At 36.5% G+C, this 18,325-nt stretch overlaps 1 pseudogene; it reads right to left on the bottom strand.

Annotated features, from left to right (window-relative positions):
* Positions 1-15,389: 15,389 nt before the first annotated feature.
* Positions 15,390-17,049, bottom strand: LOC127214842 (T-complex protein 1 subunit delta-like; annotated as a pseudogene).
* Between the last annotated feature and the right edge of the window lie 1,276 nt (positions 17,050-18,325).

Raw genomic sequence — 18,325 nt, 5'->3', positions numbered from 1 at the left:
GCTTTCTGGCTTCCAAACTGCCACCACAATTTTTGGCTCTGTCATTACAAATCTAAGTCCTGCAAAAAGTTACTTAATTATGACCTCAACAGTTTGAAACAGTGAATTGTATATGCACATTTATTAAAAGTCAATAGTAAAATCTGTTCTCTTATAAATTCTTACTTTAAAAATGTGTGTTTTATAGAAAGTAATAAAGAAAGTAATTGTCATCAAGGAAGGTAAAACCCAATTACCTCCAATGCTACAATATAAAATGTGAGCTAAAATCTATAGCGAAGGTAAAGTATTGAATAATTTCCTTTTACTCCCCCACAAAGATAAGAATCTTGAGTACTAGGGACTAATATAAAAGTCTAAAGAATATCTGCTGCATTTCCTCTGCATCTACTATGATTCTATAGTAAGAGTAACAGCAAAGTAAGAAGAAATTGAAGAATCTATGGAACAGCAAAAATGTACTAAAAATAGAGAGCAGTGGCTATGGTAGTAATAAAAAAGGAGACAAAAGTGTATTATGTGCCACCCAATGTATGTAATCAGGACAACTATGTAGTAGACTTAGCAAAGTATTGAACAACAATATAGTCAATACTTGGATGTAACAGTAGAAGGAGTGGAGGCACTATTCATATTAAAGAAATATAGGGATATGATCACAAAAATAACACACGAGGAAAACAACATCACTTCTCATGACAGTTTCAACGCTGTTACAATTATCCATATCTGCTCTGCACTGTGACCACAGAGGGCTCATCTATGCCTCAAGTACACTGCTTAAAATGTTTTAAGAATTTACTTAATTCTATGATAAATTCCTATATATTATAAATTATCAAACTGTAAATGAAAACACAAGGTGAAAGGCAAATATATTGGACAACAGAGTTCTTTCATTCATTTCTTCAACAGGGAAATAGCACATAAAGGAAGGAAGGAAGGAAGGAAACCTATATGAAAAATTCACCTACAAACTAAATGTATCATGTAGACAAGATGTGAAAAATTTTAAAACACTATGTTGTTGAACATTTTTGGAGGAAGTAATCATGTATATTTAAAGATGTTAAAAATTATTATTTTGTACATAATGAGGCTATGTGGTCACATTTAAGAAGATTTTACATAAAGCATTTATATAAAAATGTTCACAAAATAAATTAGAAGATGACTTAAATTTATTTTAATGCAATCCAATGTGAAATAAATGTCCATACAAAGCAAGGAATAGATGAAACAAAACTAAATATGTTCATTGTTAAAACTGGTGATGGACCTGTGGAAACATTTTTATTACTGTAGAATATTCTTGACAGTCAACACCCACATTTTTGCTTTCATGTCCTATCCAAAGTCCCAGATATTAACTAGGGTTAAGATGCCCAAAGAAAAAGAAAGAACATAATCATCTTCTTAGAAACAGTTTTGTGTTGAAAATAGAAATATTTGAAGGGCATCTTGTAAAGTAAAAGCAGACTTTTTACAAATTTTCTTTGGAGAAGTTTAATAAATAATGATTTTCGGAATTATTTAATGGTTTGATGTGTCGATTATCAGCCTCAGAATTTTGGAACATGCATATGAGCAGACACTGAAGCTGCAGAAGACATTGGTATAAAGACATACATCCGGTTCAGGCATCCTTCCCATGCCCCACATGAGGTAAAGGGAACATAGTGTGTCTACTGTGCATTCAATACAAATCTTTCATCTGAGCAGACATTTGCTCAGCATAAAGATCATTTGGGGAATAATCTCAGAGCATTCATCATAATGTGTTAATAATTATATTCATATAGAGCAGGTGAGATTTATACAGCAATAGGAAACACAAAGACTGTACCATGTATATTGTTTACAAACAGTCCCTCAAATCTGCCACAGGAACTTAAAACCAGTTTGTTTAAACTTCTTATTCACTAAACTCATGCTTATACCTTTACCTTTCTTTTACTTCTTTATGATATTTGTCTTGGGATAATGTGAAGAGATCACTAATGACTATGCTTAACTTACTAAAGTATTTTATAACTCAAAATTTGTATCAACTGTGTTATTACTATCTTTAACTTACATTTTAAAAAGTATGTGTTTACCCAGGTGGTGGTGGCAACACATGCCTCTATTCCCAGCACTCAGGAAGCAAAGAAGGTGAATCTCTTTGAGTTAAAGACCAGCCTGATCTACAGAGTGAGTTCTAAGATAGCCAGGGCTAAACAGAGCAAACTGTCTTGAAAGAAAGAAAAAAGATAAGTGTGTGTGTGTGTGTGTGTGTGTGTGTGTGTGTGTGTGTGTGTGTGTTTGTGTGTGTCCTCATTCATGTGCCTATCCTTGCACAAATGGAGGGTAAACGTTCACTTTGGGAATCTTTCTCTGTTGATGGCTTCATTTTTTTAAGACATTCTCTCTCACTGATCTTTGGGTTTATTCGGGGCCTCCTGATTCTTACTGCCATTTCCTACCACTACTGCTGTAGGGACATGCTGCCATACCCAGAATTAATGTATGTGCTAGAGATCCAAACTTAAGTCCTTATGCTTACATAGCAAGCACTTGACCCACTGAAAATCTAAAAGAACAGGTTTTGTGGCTGCTTCACTTCCTTAAGTTCATACATAGCTGTGCTGTTGACATTATGTTACCCCATCTTCTAGTCTATTTTACTGTTATATAGCTTTTGTGTACACATAAGTAAAGAAGAGGGGAGGAGAGAGGGAGAAGCAAGGGTGAGAAAGAGAAACTGCCAGTAACACATTCTGTGGAGGAAGATGATTAAATCATTACCTAAAATAGAATGCCAATTATAACCAGAGATTTCAGGAAATGAGGATGTATTTGTTTCCTGGGGCTGCTGTGCAAATTACTACCGACTTAGAAACGCAAAGCATCAGGAAAGCTCTCAGAGGTTTGACAGCTTGCTCTATTCCCCTCTACATACACCTCTCTGACCTTGTTCTCTACATCTGTGGTTCTGCCCTAGGAAATATTTTCCTTTGTTTGAGGCATAGCATATGTTTTCTGTCACCGATCTTCACAACACACTTGCTGCCTGAAGAATCGCAATCTCCCTCAAACCATCATTCTGCCCTTGTCTTTTTTTTTAACCTATGGAAGCAGAGTATGTAATGTAGCAATTCTCCAAAATGTTGTCTTGCACCTATATGTAGCAAAATACATACCAGTGTAAAACATGGTGGCAGAGTGAGCTTCAATCCAGCCTGAATAAAATATGAAGACTGTCAAAAGTCATAAGGAAATAAAAAAGGAAGTTAAAGGAGTATAGGGCCAGTGAGAGAGGTATAGAGGAGGTGAGAAGAGAAGCCTCCACAGTCCCGCCTGAATAAGAGTATCTCTCTTGGCTTCATTGGGACCTTGTATCTCTTGGAACTGTGAATCATACATAGCAGTTTTCCAGCAGTCATGACTCCTCTTTCTTGAGCACACTTTGGAATCTATATAGTCCTGAAACACCTACAAATAATCAAATGCCAATTACACTTTGCCAGCTTTGTCTGAGTTTATTGGCTTTGATCTCTCTTTGTGCATGCAATAAATACAAACCAAACCACACGTTCCTTACTTTACTTGGCTAAATACCCAGGCTCGCTGCCTGCAAATTCTGCTTTCCTGACAATAGTAGAAAATATAGGTCTATCAGTTTTCGCTCAACCCTATGGCAAAGAACATTCCTCCTCTGGTTTTCAATATCACATTTCTCATTCCTCCTTCTGAAAGCTCAGAAAAAGCACACGCAATGTCCATTCCATATTCATTCTTACCAAGTCTCCTCAAAAAAATATAGGCTGCCCTCTGTGGCACCTCAGAGTACCTCAAGCCTATAACAAGGATTTCATTGCAAGATATTTCCCCAGACTCAGCATTTCTGTAGTAGCATCCCACTTGCCAGTACAAAGGTCTGTATGGAACGCTTAGGATTGCCTTGACCACTCCCACAAACGCCTGGGCAAAAGGAAAACAATGTTCTTGGGAAGCTATTGAGCCAAGGACTCTTCAATAAAGGTGGTAGCAAGGCCCAATTCCCCACAAAGGAATCTGTTCTTTTTCCTTCCAGCCACTGTTGGCAATGTTCTGCATGCATTAACTAGCAGAGCTGGATTCCACATCTGAATATGCGGATAGCACTACTGTAGCTATACTGAACACACACCCATTTTTATTTACTATTCCTGAAACAATGGGGTATAATAACTACTTACATATAATTCTCATTGTATTGGGCAATATCACTAATGTAAGTATATAGAGGTTGATTAAAACATGCAAGGATGTTTGCATGGCTCCCAAAAGGAATACTAACCATTATTCCATAAGGAACCTATACAGTGGCAGGTGCTGTAGCTATGGGGCAAAGAGAATTGGATGCAGTCCTCTGAAGATGCCAATGGGAAACTGGATGCATCCCGTGGACCACTACCTTGATTCTGTGTCATCCTCTTTGTCTTCTTGGAACTTTTCTTTATTTCTTTTATATTTGTTTATTTCTCATTTTACATATAGATCCCAGTTCCCTCTCCATCCCTACCATACCCCACAATAACCCTCCCATCCCATTTCCTCCACACTCCACAGGGAAGGTGGTGTCTTCCAGGAGGGGTCAACAAAATCATTCAAGTCATTGGGAGTAGGGATTAGGCCCTCCGTCCTGCATCTAGGTTAAGGGAGTATCCTTCCAAGGGGAATGTGCTCCCAAAGTCCTTTGGTGCACCAAGGATACATTCTGGTTCCACTGTCAGAGGCCCCTTAGGCTGCTCAGCTTTCAAAGTGAGACCCATGTTCAGGGAGTCTGAGTCAGTTCAATGCTAGATTACCAGTTATCAGTCTGGGGGCCTTGGCTCCTCCTTGTTTGGGTCAGCTCTCTCTGTGGGTTTCTGTAGCCTAGTTTTGTCCTGCCTCTTTGCATCTGGATTCTAGTTCATCTCAGTGTTTAGCTGTAGGTGTCTGCTTCTGTTTCCATCAGCTACCAGATGAGGGCTCCATTATAGTTGATAAGTTAGTCATCAATCTCATTAACATGGAAGGACATTTATGGTAGCCTTTTCACTATTGCTGAAATTTTTAGTTGACGTCCGTCTTGTAGGTCTCTGGACATTTCTCTAGAGACAGTTTTCTCTTCAAACATATAAGGGCTACCACTTTTATGGTCTCTCTCTTTCTCTCTTTATTTTTCCTCTCACCTATTCCTCTCCTGACTCAGTCTTCCTAGTCTCAAGTGCTTCCTCTCCTCTCCTTCTCTTTCTCCTAGTTCCCACTCCACTCACTGCCCCTCCCCACTCCCAATATGGTGAGGAGATCTTGTTCCTTTACCCTTCTGTGAGGGACCTTGTATGAATCTCTTAGATTCCTCCTTGTATCCTAGTTTCTCTTTCAGTGTGAATTATAGGCCGATGATCATTTGCTCTATGTCTAAAATCCATATATGAGTGAGTACAAACCATGTTCTTTTTGTGACTGTGTTACCTTATTCAGGATGGTTTCTTCAAGTTTGCCTGTAAATTTCAAGATTCCATTGTTTTTTGTTTTTTTGTTTTTTTTTTTTTTTTTTTTTTTTTTGGTTTGTTTATTCCTGCTAAGTAGTATTCCATTGTATAAATGTGCCACATCTTCTTTATCCATTCTTCAGTTGACAGACATCTAGGTTGTTTCCAGGTTCTTGCTATTACAAATAATGCTGCTATGAACATAGTTGCACACATATCTTTGTTGCATGGATATGGGTCATTTGGATGTGTGCCAAACAGTGGGATTGCCAAGACCTGTGGTAGTCTCATTCCCATTTTCCTGAGGAACCGCCATACTGATCTTCAAAATGGTTGTACAAGTTTGCACTCCCACCAGCAGTGGAGGAGTGTTCCCCTTTCTCCACATCCTCTCTAGCATAAGTTGTCATTGGTGTGTCTAATTTTAGCCATTCTGGAAAAAGTTAGATGGTATCTCAAAGTTGTTTTGATTTTCATTTCCCTGATAGCTAAGGATGTGGAGCACTTTCTTAAGTGTCTTTCAGCCTTTTTGATTTCCTCTATTAAGAATTCTCTTTTCAGTTATGTGCCCCATTTTTTAATAGGTTTTTCTGGTGTTTTGGTAACTAGTTCCAAGTCCAAATGGCAGCCTGCAGACTGAGAAAAGATCTTCACTAACCCTACATCTTACAGAGGGCTGATCTCCAAAATATACAGAGAACTCTTTTCAAAGCTTTGAAGCTTTAAAGTGAAGTCAAGGCCCAGTTCTGCAAAAGCATCTGTGAGTTCTGAGTTGTGGGGTTCACCCAAGTAATTCTAGCTCATCTTATACCACAATTAAGTTAATTATATCTGAAAAGTCATTTCCCCAGAATAAGGTCACATTCAGAGCTACCAACAGGTGTGACTTATACACATAATGTTGGAAGCCTCCATACAGCATAATATAATGTTCTATATTAATATATGTATTAAGGAATGTGTGTGTGTTTGTTTGTGTGTGTGTGTGTAAATAAATGTGTGTAAATAGACCTGACTATAATTTTACAAGATTTAGATGAATTGAATATGAAATAAAATCATTTGTAATATTAAAGTTCAGCTTATATATTAATTTAGCATGTTTTCCAGCCATTTATTTGTAGCTGATTAAATACTATATTTAATAAAATAATTTTTATAGGAATAGAGAAATCTTCCCCCCACCTATGGTGGAAGGTGGTTGTCACATGAAAGCCTCATATGAAGTGAAACCAGTCAGGATGGCATATTCCTCCTGGAGGTACTGAATTTATATTTATAATCACCAATGTGTCCCTGCTCTTAAAAGCTAATAAATGTCTGTTCTGTTGGTACTACAATCCCATCTTTTGATGGGAGGATAGAGAAAAATACATGTCAACATGAAAATGAACTCTCTTTGCACAGAGACAAAGACACAGCTAAACACATCCAGAAACTAAAGAAAATACCTTAGAGATATAAAGAAGAAAATCATTAAGAGTCAACAATTCTCATGCTTCTCTATGCTTGAGAGTTAATCGATAAGAGATATTAACTTTTGCAATTTAATTCACTCCCATAGCAGTTTTTCACAAATGACCTAATTTTACTTCTCTAAAGGATTAAGGACACACACTGAGGACAAGATTAGTGCATTTGTAGAGCAGATTAATCCCAAATTCAGATTTGTAAGGATTGTGTTTAGTATGTCTGTGTCAAAGTACTAATGTTCCCATAAAAGGTTTACTAACTTTTGAAAATCTGCAACTTGCCCTTGCGTCCACCTGATGGGAGATGTCATTCTGTAAATATGTTTCTCATACTGGTTAATGAATAAAGCACTGTTGGCCAATAGGAAAGCAAGATGGGTGTGGCTAGGAGAAAAGGAGGATTCAAGGAAGTAGTAAGGAGGATTCAGCATGTAGAGACTGGAGAGAGCAGACACCGGCGCCACTCTCCAGTAAGATGAGACCACATGTAAATACTTAGATTAATAGAAATGGGTTAATACTTAAGACAGAGCTAGCCAATAAGAAACAAGTAACTGGCCATCAGCATTATACCTAATATAGGGTCTCTGTGTGTGAATAGAGGCTGGCATGGTGGTGGGACTGGACCAGCTGAAAAACCTTACTCCTAACATCCACCTCCTTCCTTAAAATAACTGCATTATATATATGTAGAAACCTGTTGTACAATGATCTGAAAGAAATTATTAATGGTCAATTTTAGAAATTCTTCTTGCCCTCAACCAAACAAACCATGGAGAGTATTTTTTCCTAGATTCTAGTTTGTTTTTCTTTGTAGAAACCTGACATTATTGACAAAATAGTTTGCTCCCATTGCAATCTGAGCTCCAGTGTTTGATAGTGCTTGGACTGGTGGTGCATTGTGCGAAAGAGAATGGAAGCGCCATGCATTAACACATAAGGGAGAAACACAGCTGCTTCTGGGGAGGAATGGAAAAAGAAGACAGTGGAAGCAAGCACAAGACCCAGTGTTAAGGAATCAAGAAAGCAAATGACAGCTTATAGAGTAGAGGAAATGTTTCTAAAACATGTATCTGTAGTATCCAAAATATACAATAAGCATTTGCAACTCAAAAACAAACAAACAAATAAAGACAATCCAATTTAAGAATGGACAAACTTCTTAAGCAATAATTTTTCAAAATACAAAATGACCAACAAAGTCAACCTCACTCATATTTGTAAATGAAACAGCAACTAAAATGTTGCTTTAAATTTTAGAATTACATAACCACTGGTTTGACTCTAATTATAAACAAACAAGTAATGTAAAATAACAAAGTGGAGGCAGGAATATGGGTAAGCTGGAGCCCACATCCATGGCTGATATAAATTTAAAATGATGTTGCGGCCATAGGAAACTGTTTGACACTTCTTAATTCTTTCATAAATTAAATATAGAATTACTGTAAGTTCCACAGAAACAACTCCTGTGTGTACAGCCAAATAATTTAAATCAGTTGTTCAAATGAATATTGAACACAAACATTGGAGAAAGTACTACCTATAACTACCAGAAAATGAAAAAAAAATAAGTATCCATGAATTAAGGGGTGAATAATTAAAAATACAGTATAGTACATATAAATAGTGTGATGAACAGCTATAACAACTGACCAAAAGAAGACAAACTTGAACGCTACATATTGATTGATTGCTTTCACAAATACTAGCAGTGGAAGTCACAGAAACAAGTTAAGGAGAGGTAATTGGAGAGTGGCTGACATAATTATGGGTTTCCTTGGTAGTCATGAAAATGTTAATTAAATAGCATCAATGGATGTAAAACACTTTATGTGTTAATTACTACTGATGATTAGTATTTAGATATGTTCATTTTAATACCACAAAATAAATATAAAAATGAAAATATTTAGGAACAAATACCAGTTGTAAAGAAACCTAGGCTATTTCTGTGTTATCCATGAATATTTTTATTTTTCTCTTTTCTAAAACACTGTGGACTATTTTAAGACAATATAAAATCAAATATTTGCAATTTAAACTGGATTTATTTGGTAAATCAGTGCCATGGATAAGTCAAAATTATGCCAATATTATCAAACTGTACAAAAGAAGGGACATTTAACATGTATTCTTAATTTAAAACTATTGAGCACTACCTATGTATCATTATCATAGACCTCAAACTCTAAGGTATAATGAAAAATCAGTATTAGAATTTAATCTGACAGTCATGCTCTTGGAAATATCACACTGCATTCTCTGTTCTCAGGACTCTAATGACACACCCATCTAAACTCCTAGGACTTTCTTGATCACTGCCAGGTATGTCTGGAAGGAACTTCACTCATCCTCAGAGCAATCACATCAACCTTCAACAGCAGAGTGTGTGCCACATTGGTACTCTGACTTGTTCTGTTTAGCAGATTGCCCTTCCTTGTATAACTCGCAATCTTATTTTTCCAAGGTGATCCTTTAACCATATGGAAGCCATTTTTTCTTACCTCTTCCTCTAAAGTAGAAATCACAGGCAGCCAAAAGATGCTTCTCGCTGCCAAATCTTCCTAATTCCTCATGTCTTGATAGATTTTTGAATGTTTGGTTTTAATTTATTTGTACCTATTCACTTCTTTTCCATCTCCCCAGGCATTCCATTCTGTTATAAGACCTGTGACTGCTACTACCATGATTCAATATTATGATTATTTTTACAATAAAAGAAAACTTAATGTCTAACATTCAACTGAGACTATGTACCAGGAATCAATTAACATTTTAAAATCTTACTACTTTTCTTAGCACGTAAGTGACATAGATTTGTACAAGTCAAATTCACTTCCAAGAATACAGAGCTGGTAAAGTGTTTAGAAAGAAGTTGAACTTGGCAATCTATAGCCCCAAAGATGTTCAGTTAAACACTGAAATCCATTGTGAGCTCCATGCTCCATTACTACATATGGACATTGAGTGGAAGCAAGGTTCATGGAGAAGCCAGGAAGATGGGAAGTTGTGGTTTGGGTCTCTGTCTGACCATGTGTTATAGGCCATGGCCAACCAGAAGTAGATATTTTAATTTCAGCTTTCCTAAACTTTACCAAAGAGGCAAAAGGGCTTTCAAGATTTGTATTATGGGAGACAAAGCATGTTCTGTTGTAATTCAATGATATAGGATCACTGGTATCATGGAAAGTTACTTCGGCTGTAGGGAACACAGAATGCCCAGAGTGTATACAGTCCTGAGTGAATGTGTTTTTTTTTTTGTTTGTTTGTTTGTTTGTTTGTTTGTTTTTGCTTTTTTGTTTGTTTTTTGTAATGAACTGGATCCTAGACTCAGACCAATGGAGGGATGGTAAAGTCTTCCTTTCTGTTCTATGTGTGAAGGTTAACAATGTATGCAGACATGCCCATCATACCTTTCTTCCTTATGAGTGTTTATTGCCCTTGCTCCTCTCCAGAGACACTACTACTGAGATTAGCTAAGCACGTCTCCTTGAAACAGCTGTATATAATGATTTCATTCCTCCTTGTTTATATGTTTGCAATAACTCCATCTTAGTTCAATTCTATATGATAAATAAACTGACATGCTGAGGCTTCTCCAGCCACATGGCCAGACTACTCAATCCCAGCTTCCTATCACTGAGTCTGCCTTTTCTTCATTTTCTCCCTGACCCTACCAGCTAAGTCCATTCCTGGAGCCATGCTAAATGGGGCATTAGAGTACTTCTTTTTTCTTCACATAAATTAGAAACAATCTTATTTTATATATCAGGCATAGTTCCCACTACCTCCCATTCTCCCATGCCCCTCCCACCAACACCCAATTCATCCCTCTTTTGCTACATAAAAAGTGTGAGACCTTCCTTGGAGGATCATCAAAGTCTGTCACCTCATTTGAGGCAGGGCCTAGGCCCTCCACCATGTGTCTAGATTAAGAGAGTATCCCTCTATGGGGAATGGGCTCCCAATGTTCATTTGTATACTAGGGATAAATGCTGTTCCACTACTAGAGGCCCCATAAATTGCCCAGGCCTCCTAACTAACACCCATATTCAGGATTGAGGGGCCTGTTTCCATACTATGCTGGTTTCTGAGTTGTCAGTTTGGAGAGCATGAGCTCTGCCTTTTTCAATTAAGCTGTTTCTGTGGGTTTCTCCAGCCTGGTCTTGTCCCCTTTGCTCATCACTTCTTCCTCTCTGCAATTGTTTTCCAGGAATTTTGCTCAGTGCTTAGCTATGGATCTCTGCTTCTGCTTCCATCAGATACTGGATAAAGGCTCTATGGTGGCATATAAGGTAGTCTTCAATTTCTTTAAAGGGGAAGGGAATTTAAGGTAGCCTTTCCACTATTGCTTAGAATCTTAGCTGAGGTCATCCTTGTATATCTCTGGACATTTCCCTAGTGCCAGAGACTTCTCTTTAAACCCATAATGGCTCCATCTAATTTGGTTTCTCCTTTCTTACTCTCCTCTATTCTTCCCAGGACTCAATCTTCCTGCTCCCTCATGTCTGCCTCCCCCTCCTCTTCTCCCCTTCTCTTTTCCCTATCTCCTCCTCTCCTCCCTCATGCTCCCAATTTGCTCAGGATATTGACCCTTATCCCTTCCCTTATCCAATGTATGCCTCTCTTAGGGTCCTCCTTCTTTCCTAGCTTCTCTGGAGGTGTGTGGAGGTGTGGAGTACATGTCTTTTGATGAAGACAGAAGGCTAAGAAGCTTAATAACTTTTGCTTGACTTCCCTCTCAAGCTGTTTGTCTCAGGCTTCACATAAGTGCATAGATTGTGTGAAATTGGGAAATCTCAGGGTTTTTCTCTGACAAATATACTTCAGATTTAACAGCCACATGTGTTCACAATTCCTGTTATTAGGGCAATGTTTTGAAACAAGGAATGAATTCCTCAAATGATAACCTGAAAATTCTCAAATCACACAATATTTCTGTCCTAACATATATGTTACCTAGTTTAATATCTTGTAAATAGTATGGTATTAGGAAAAAATTTTACATTGGTTCATTACAACTTCATACACCCAGTTTGTCTACCAAGTTCCTAGGGTAATGATAACGCAAATAAAGATACAAATACAATAAAATTTCCTCAAGAATTTTTTGGTTATAGGGCTTTCCTATAAATGGCTCTATAGAGTAATTTCATTACCTACTATGCCATTCAGCATTCAGGTTGCATAGATCCAAAGGAAAGCATTAGATGAATTGTGGTCCCATTTGATTAGATTTAGACCCAAGGGAATAATTCCATACATCAAGGTAACTGGAGAATGAGCTCACCTGCAATATTTGTCCCTGATGAATTTCACTCTCTACTGAACATTAATAGTTAATTTTTAAGAGGATACATTCCTAAGACTGTTAGAGGTGAACGTATTTAATCTCACTCTTTGCTATAAAATGTATTTCAGACCTAATCACTGGATACCAGAATATAGCCTCTGCTATTAAAGTAAGTCAGTAATTTATGGGACTCTGACAATTTAAAATTGCCTTGCTTGCACATCTAAGGCAAAATTTAAAAATTAGTAGCACTCAATGATATATTCTTCTCAGAAAAAAATAAATACTGTAACTCTAACTTACATGTGAAATGTTTATGATGATCTTGGTTTTATTTCTTATCTATTTTTCTCTTATTTGTATTTTCAAAAAGAATATTAGTCTTTTGGTTTCCTTATGAACTCAAAATTTTCCAAGGAAATGCTATCATGGTCTTGCTATATTCTAGCTATCATTTTAGTAAAAGAGGTAATAAATAATTCAAAGAAGAAAACTGAAGAAGAAATAAATTTTGTTCTATGTTCACATTTTAATGATTGATTTACTTTACCTCATTTTAACATTTAATGGAAGGTTTTCAAGATAAATATAAAAGAATTTCAAAGCAGAACCTGTCTGTCCTAAACTGAGATCCTGATGATAGAGAGCAAAGACAGCATCTGAACACAGAAACTTGACCAGAAAACTAGCTGCCACTATGCTTTGTAAATACCAATTCAGAATACACATCAATAATATTGAAGTTTAATAAGAAAGAGGTTGTAGGGAGTTTGAAATTTTTCTTAAAAGAGAGTCAATAAACAGCTGATGAACCCATTTGAGTGAGGAGATGATTTCTCACTCTAAGCCAGTGAGAAAGAATTTTAATACACACACACACACACACACACACACACACACACACACACACACACACAAAGATATTGATAGATGAATACTGATACTGATACTGAATGAATACTAGAGGCCTCATACACTGCACAATCCTCCCAACTACACTCAGGGAATCTGGGTCAGTCCTATGCTGGTTTCCTAGCTATCAGACTGGTGTCCAGATGATGGATGATAGATAGATGATAGATAGAGAGATAGATAGATATAGATAGATAGTAGATAGATAGATGTTTAGCCATCAAGATGGAGATGACATGGATGCATTATACCTTTAGCTTAGCTTTCACAGTGCTGGATGGTACTATAAATACTAGATGGTACTATAAATACTAGAAAAGTGATGATGAGCCTTATCCAGCTATGATCATGGCCAGCTTAAAACAAAACAACAACAACAAAAAAAGATGTGGTTATTGTGTCCAAACTTAGCCATGCCTACTGGTGCAATAGTGGCAGAAATGTCATGGGATTTAGCAAACTACTTCTTTGTTCGATTTAACTAAGTCTAGATTCACAAGATGGACCCATAAGATACCATTTATGGAGCCAAGAATCTGTGTCTGTGTCAATACAAGACATAGGGCCTAGAGGAAATCTATGACTGTTTTATGCTACATCAATATAGCATTAAACCTACTTCTATGAGCCACCATTATGCCTAGCCAGACCTGTCACATGAATACCACTCCCTCTCCTCCCAAGAGTCAGGGATCATTGCAGCAAAGTGGAAAGAAAGACTTTAAGACAAGAGATGATGAAATGCTACAAGGAAATGGTGTTTTATGAACACAAAAGGCCAAAAGCACAAGTATACTCATAGCATTTGTGCCAAATGTGCAATGTCAAACCAGACCAAACACATCATGGAGAGAGGATGTCCAATCCACAGCCAAGCAGTTATTGGTAATTGATAACTTTTGTGAAACAGAGTCAGTTTTCTTCAAGAATGTAGCAAGGCAAGTCACAATTACCACACAAAAGTTAATTATGGTGAGTACACATCTGGAGATATATAAAGTACATATATATTAAAGCCTTTGGGTCTGTATTTGAGAGAAGTGTTTAGTAAAACTTTTGTGTCTGGCTTTGAGAAAAAATGTTTCTGCACAGTTTTGCTATGCTTGGGTTGATCAGTAGAGTTGAGGAGATTGTTTGAGGCTGTATAAAACTTGAGGAAGTGTCTCTCTGGAGAATCTGCACATGGTACCACCATGTAAGAGTTTACATATACTCTTGGCAAACCTAGAGTTCTTATTCACGATTTTGTTCTAGCGTTTATATACAGACATACAAAAAGAACACTAACACCATCATATGCCACAAATAGGCAAAAATATGTGTATATACAAAAAGGCACATAGGTGTACACAAAAGAACATAAAATGTATTCATGTCAAGCACAAGCAATTGTTGACTATAAAAATGTCATGTTCTATTGATAAAAGAAAGATAATGAATGTATAAAATTTTTAAAAGGTCTTTGGAGAACATGTTACAGAGTAGGGGGATAAAGGTCTAGTGGAACATGATAGCAAAATCTAATTGACAAATCCAAATAAGAAGCCCCATCAGAAATGATTTCTGTAGTATTTCACAGAGTTTGCTACAGATTCCAAGCAGAAGAGTCACCCAAAGAACAAAATGTCCATCATGATAATCAGCTTTTCCTGGAAAAAGTCAATTTTCCAACTTCAAAATAACTTCTTTCTGAGCTTTTTACCCATCACAACTGATGAATGGATAAGATGGTGAATATTAGATAGAAGACATTCAGCTTAGGATAATCAAAGCAAGAAGTGGATAGCACCTGCCTTTATTACATCTACTTTCCATGTTGAATAATACTTAATCACAGGAGATGAAGTCATTAGACACAGATTAAAGAATGTGATTTCGATATAATTTGAACAGAAGTAGGAAGAAAATAAAATTGCATAGTGTTTGTATCTGTTAAGCTCTATTCTTTCAGCAGCCAATTATAATGGAGTACAACTGCATTCCCAGGAATAGGGAGATGGGGGCAGGAGAATCATAATTTTAGGCATCTGAAGCTCACCAAATCATTTAGCTCTCCAAGTTCACACAAGTAAGAAATAATATAGGCAAAAAGAATATAAGACAGAAGAATCAGAGCTGTAATTTCCTTGTGTTTAGTGCTGATGATTTGAAGCTGAAGGACGTTCACTGAGAAAACTTTATTTGTGAATAACGTTTTCTTCCAGTTTATCAAGTATTTACAATATCATCAATTTTCAGAATTCTCTTTACAGTGTCAGTTGCTAGTGTCAAAGCATTGAATGATGCCAGCAGAGATTAGAATACCATTTCCTACAAAACAATGGAAATCCTAACTCTATGACATTAGTGCCTATAGTTTTTTTTCTCCTTGGTCATGCCAGTGTTTTAGTTCCATTAATTGGAAAAATAGGATTCAGGTTAGCATGTTTAGCTAGTGTAGATCGAATGACTTCCCTAGCATCTGCAAAACATGAACTTAGCATGATTCCATACAACTTGTTTATAAGCACTCAGTCAGTCTCAGGGCCAACTCTAATTCTGTAATACCACCTTCTGCAATAAGAATTCTTATCTTATTATACAGATAACATGATTAATGGAGCACTCTGCTTTTTTAATTATCTGTTGGGTAGAACCAGTACAACAGTTACAACTGCCTGGGCTTGTATAACCTGTCATCTTGAATAGTTTTACAGAGCCATTTAAACTGACTTCTGAAGGGAGATGTCGTTCTGTAAATGTTTCTCTTACTGGTTAATGAATTAAGCACTGTTGGCCAATAGGAAAGCAAGTTAGGTGGTACTAGAAGAGAAGGAGGATTCAGGGAGAGGCATGAGGGGATTCAAGATGTAGGACCTAGAAAGAAGAATGCCAGGCCCTCTCTCCGGTAAGATAAGAACATGTGGAAATGCTTAGATTAATAGAAATGGGTTAATATTTAAGACAGAGCTAGCTGATAAGAAAGTAGTAACTGGCCAACAGCTTTATTCATTAACCAATAAGAGAAACATATTTACAGAATAACATCTCCCAACCAGGACAACTGTTATAACTGTTTGCCTGGGCTTGTATAACCTGTCATCGTGAATAGTTTTCCAGAGCCATTTAAACTAACTTCCTCTGCTAACTCAGCAGAACCCAGGAAGTCAGCAATGAACTGGTCAGTATAAGCAACTGGTTTGGTTCCAGTATTTCTAGAGATGAACTAAATATCTTCACTTTCAATATCCTTTGTTGGGGTATGTACTTCTGTATGCTGTGAATATATGATTCTCTTATTGGTTGATGAATAAATGCTGATTGGCCACTAGCCACTCTAGGGAGAGAGTAGATTTTAATATTGAAACAACCTTTGAATTCAGTGATGTGGTTGTGCTGTTTAGCCAAGTTTCTTGATTGCTCATATAGGTCAATACATGTCAGTAAGGATTTCAAGACTCTTTTCCAAAGCCTTTTATAATGACTGAAATTATGATTGGGTGAATATTTTTATGCAGAAACTTGCTATAAGAGTCTAAGAGAGAGAGCCAGCAATGATGAAAACCAATGTGGTTCCATCCCCTGCTTCTATGTCTTGACCTTTAGACAGCTCCACCAGTGTTCTAGCTGACAACTGCAACACTTGCATTTGTTTCAGAATAGTGGTATTATCATTTGTAATGGTTACATTGCCTTTTCCATGCTGAATAATTTTGTCTGCTCCTTTAGGCCCAAGGCTCATCCTAATGGCATTAGGAACCACTTTGGCCATAGAAATGTTGCTGAAGCAGATCTGGGCCAGCTTGTTGTAGTTCTGGTAGGAACCTTTCCAGTGGGTCCCAGGCCTAGCAACAGGCATCTTGCTTAGGAAAGCTATATTTTCTAGCATAGCAACCCTGATAACTTCTGTGTGGGTTAGGAGAATTGATGGACATGGATTCTGGCCTGAGGCAGAGTAACAGTGTCTATTTGCCTCCTCCTCAAGCCTTCCAGAAATCCTACTCCTAAGCCTTTCAAGCACACTTTCATTCAAATAACTCTTTGATCTCACATAATTATTATAATGGTTATTTTATCACAATGGAAAATAAAACTTCAGCTGAAATATTTGAGTGAGTACAATGGTATGAATTACAGGAAGCAGAATTTAAACATGACTCTGTCTACAGATATACATTTTTAAGGAAAACTAGGAAGATTAAGAAAACCTTTGTAGTATAACAGAAGGGAGAACTAGATAACCATTTGTATCAGAACAAATATGCCAAATAATTTCAGCTTTCAGGTAAATATTTAATATAATCCAATCTCTCTTTAACTATACCAATACCTCTAGGACTGTCTTATGAGGTGAGTTGTTTACTAAAAAAATTTTTATTAAGATTTTTTTTTTAATTTTTGTCTTCTGCCTTTTCTAACTGTTAAGTCAGAAAAAGACTTACCTTTTTCCCATTTATCTTTTCCTGCTTATGTCTGTGTATGGTTCCAAAATTCAGTCATATATTATTGTTTCCTAAGGAAAATATCTAAGGCTTTGTTTAAGAAATTTTCAGAAGGCAATAAATATTGAAGAACAATTCAGTCAATGGATTCAAAAAATATTAAAAATTTTCACTGAAAATTTGTCTTTAGTAAATTATCATACAGATGTTTAAGATGTGCTAATTTACATACAGAGCATCACTGCAATCCTTGCTAATATAATTAATAAAATAACTTTAAGATTACAAATCTTTTGAATTATCAATGAGTCTTTATAAAGTATAATTGCCTCTTCATTTAAATTACTGGTTTTCTTGTAGTATAGAGTTGATGCTTGCAATGAGCTCTGTGTTTGAGAGACCCTGCCTTTCCAGTATACCCCGACCTGAGAACACACATACATATCTGAAAACACACCAGAAATTTAGACACAAATAAAGGAGAATGGAAAAAATGGCAAAGTGATAATAATTAATTTATACATATGTGTTAGTATTCAACATATTTAAGGATGTATGTCCTCCACATAAAAATAGAAGACTATGGTACTTCGCCAACTGACTGTTTCAGGCTCATGCATTTCCTTCCTCACAAAAGTGGTGCATTACTAATGTTTGTATTAATATTTTACCAAACACTTGTTATTTTTCTCTGTATTATTATGAAATATATAAACACAAAAG

This window comes from Phodopus roborovskii, unplaced genomic scaffold, assembly GCF_943737965.1.
Source record: "Phodopus roborovskii unplaced genomic scaffold, PHOROB, whole genome shotgun sequence".
NCBI lineage: Eukaryota > Metazoa > Chordata > Mammalia > Rodentia > Cricetidae > Phodopus > Phodopus roborovskii.
This window is presented reverse-complemented; position numbering and strand designations above follow the sequence as displayed.